The 3334-nt window shown below is 47.9% G+C and overlaps 1 protein-coding gene across 1 annotated transcript in view; it reads left to right on the top strand.

The window, feature by feature from the left end:
* Positions 1-3334, top strand: part of LOC101563217 (C-type lectin domain family 2 member L) — a 28389-nt gene that overhangs the window by 13928 nt on the left and 11127 nt on the right. The window lies entirely within an intron of this gene.

The following is a 3334-nucleotide window of genomic DNA, read 5'->3' as shown; positions in this document are numbered from 1 at the left end:
GAAGAAGAAGAAGAAGAAGAAGAAGAAGAAGAAGAAGAAGAAGAAGAAGAAGAAGAAGAAGAAGAAGAAAAGGAAGAGGTGGAGGGGAAGGAGGAGGGAGAGGAAGAGGAAGAAAAAGAAAAGAGAAGAACCCAGTGAGGGCTATGGTGCCCTGGGTGGACTGTATGGAGGAGGTGGGTGGGGAGCTGTGAGAAAAACGATTTAGCTTCAATGCACTGGGATGTGTAGACTGGTTACTGCAGGCAGGCCATTAGAGAGAGGGGTGAGAACAGCGACCTGGGCGGGTACTGGGGTGGGAAGAGCACCTGGGCAGCTGGCTAGGCTGGTGCCTGGGCCAGGACAGAGGTGCTGGGCACAGAGACTTAAGTGCAACTGTGCCTGCCGAGGTTAACGGGAAGAAACAAGGGTCGTCTCTTCAGTTCAGAGAGAGTGTGAAACAGCATGCTGGGAGCATTTGGGACCCAGGTGTAGGGACCGAGCCTCGACAGCTGCAGGCTGTGTGCTCAGCGGGGTGAGGGGGCGGAGCCAGGGCTGGAGCCAAGATCTGGGTGGCACCTACTGGGCATCAGCAGCCTAGTGTTGCCTAGAAGCATCTGCAAACTAAAACCGGAGTTGAATGGCTGGAGCCAAGGAGCTATGAGTGTGTCCTGCCAGACCCAAGCAGGTTTTATGGGGAGAGTCAAATGATAAATTTTAGGTAATTGGTGAATGTACTTTTGGTTTACAATTTGAGTTGAAACATTTCTTGTGCGTTACAAATACATGAATTACAATTACAGGGTTAAGTTGCTCTTTGCTTTCTGTTGGTTTAAGATAAGAACACTGATTTAAGATTGCTCAGAGGTCTTTTGAGAGCTAGTCAAATTTAAAATGTAATGAAAAAAAAAGAGATAAAAGGACACTGTGTAGTCCAACTGGCTGCAGCCAAGTTTGTTATAAAAGGTTTATAGTAAGTGGGATGAAAAAGATATTAAGAAGGCTATAAGTATTAGAGACACTTTTTTAAAAATGTACAGGGTCTCACTACGCAGCTCATAGTGATTCTCCTGCTTTCAGCCTCCCCAGTGCTGGGATTACAGGGGTGTGCCACAACACCAGGACTCTGGCTGGCTCAGCGTGTCCTGGGGAGAGGGCTGATGTGGCATATGGTGCTGTGGATCAAACCTCAGTCCTGCACTTGCCTAAGCAGGTGCTTTAGTCCACTGAGCTATCTTTGAACTCAGGCCCTTGCACTTGCCAGGAAAGTGCTTAATCCACTGAGCCATCGCCCCGGCCTCTTCCAGAGATACTTTCGACATGAGAAGATTGTGTATGGCAAAAGTTTTGTCCTGCCAAAGAGAAAACAACAGAGATAATGACAAAACTGAAAAAATTACATATTTCAGGGGAAATCTTGTGGAAGTAGTTTGTCAAAGGAAATATGTGTGGTTACTTTTTAGCTTGGTGGAGCTTAGATTGTTTCTTTTAAAAAAAACTTCCAGGAGGAGATGAAGGAAAAGTGGTTGAGATGACATTTGTGTCACAACAGGGTAAATACGGAAAGACAAGGGTCAGCACCTATCCCATTTGCATGTGTGTTAAAGAACTTTAAAAAAAGATATATAGGGCTGGGGAGATAGCTCAGTGGAATAGGTGCTTGCCTGGCAAGTGCAAGGTCCTGAGTTCGATTCCTGGTACCACTTTAAAAAAAAAAAAAGGATATGCAGGAGACTAAAGTTAACCCCTAAGAGGTTGAGAGCTCTTTATGAAATAGTTTGGCCCTCCTTGGGTGTCATATGGCTAACCAAGGGGATGACTGGATGTGTTCATGGAATATATGGTTTGTGTCTAGGTGTCCTTACACCTTCCCTGGTGTAGACAGCTTAAATACAATATAAGGTAGGGAGAGAAGCTCACTAGTGGCCATCCCACTTCTCCTCCCTTTGCTCTTTGCTGTTTTCCACCTCCATGAACCGCTGCCCTCTGCCATGTGCCACTCTGCCTTGGAGCCAGCTGGGCACGGACTAAAACCTCCACAGACTGTGAGCTAAATAAGCCTTTTCTTCTTTAATTTTAGGTGTCGGGTATTTTGTCCCAGCAAAAAGGAAAAAAGTAACTGAGACAGGGCCATTTATGGCCTTTATAGTAGTGAGTGGAGCTGAGCACTTGGTAGTGAAATAACCCATTGGGCTGCTACCCAGGAAAAATGTGACTATTGTCGGAGCCATTGGAGTCTCAGAAAAGAGGCTATTTTGCTGGCCAGAAAGTTGTCACAGTGGGACAAGAGGTCCAACATGTGCTTCTGTATCTTCCAAACTGCTCAGTTTCCCTGCTGGGGGGACCTACTCTAAACACTACAGGCCCAGATTACCTTTGGGGCCACAAGGAGATGTGACTTCAAGCCTGGCTGGACCAAGGGCTGTGGTGTTAACTCTTACTGTCCCACAAGCAGATGAATGGAGACTGTGTTCAGATAAGTCACAAAAGCCAAGAACAGGTGAGTTACATGGGCTGACATAAAATTCTCGGGGTGTGGACCAAAGATAACCCACTGGGCTGGCTGTAAATCAAGTATCGGTGATAGCGGAACACTGGTGTGGTCCACCAGGACCCCTGTCCCCAAGAAGCAATACAAGGCATTCAAGGACATTGAAAGTGGCTGCTCAAACATGGACTCTTAGCTAGATGTCAGTTGTCTGGGAGCACCCTTCTTTTGCTGGTGTGCAGACCATGCACTAGTGAGCCCCTCCTGGTGCAGGACGTACATGCTGAAAAGCAGGCCGTGTGGACCATCCACCCCGTAGGCTCGAATCCACACACATCGGTGGGACTCATTCCAGCAAGGGCTGCCTGGGTTGCCTGCTTGGCCTTGGTGCTTTTTCTGTCTCTACCTCGCACCAGTCTGGCGGCCCATCTTTGCACGTCAGTGGTCCTGCGCCGAGGTCGGGCTGACGCCAAAGATGACAGCACTGCTCTGGTCATTCTAGAAGCTAGTTAGTCCACACATGGCTGAAGCATGAGGATCAACATGGAGGTATAACAGCAGAATCTCTTTTCCTTTTGGTTATAATTCTTCCTCTGCTCAGTAGGGAGCCATCCTCTCTTAATGGGGAAAGTGATAATAATAGTGGTGTTTGCTGTTGAAGCTTTTTATAGAAAGCACCAAGGAGGGGAGCGAAGCAAGACTTGAAGGAAAACAGCTTGCCCAGCCTTGAACAACCCCTCCCTGACCCTCCAACCTCCTCCTCCCCTGCGGCGCTAACCTCTTGTTCTGGTACTGATAAGCCTGGCAACCACGACCTGTAACCAAAGCCTACGGCAGGCTCATAAGGCTCCGTCTTCTTTCAAGACTCAC

The sequence above is a fragment of the Octodon degus genome, unplaced genomic scaffold, assembly GCF_000260255.1.
Source record: "Octodon degus isolate 3935 unplaced genomic scaffold, OctDeg1.0 scaffold00027, whole genome shotgun sequence".
NCBI classification, from domain to species: domain Eukaryota; kingdom Metazoa; phylum Chordata; class Mammalia; order Rodentia; family Octodontidae; genus Octodon; species Octodon degus.
This window is presented reverse-complemented; position numbering and strand designations above follow the sequence as displayed.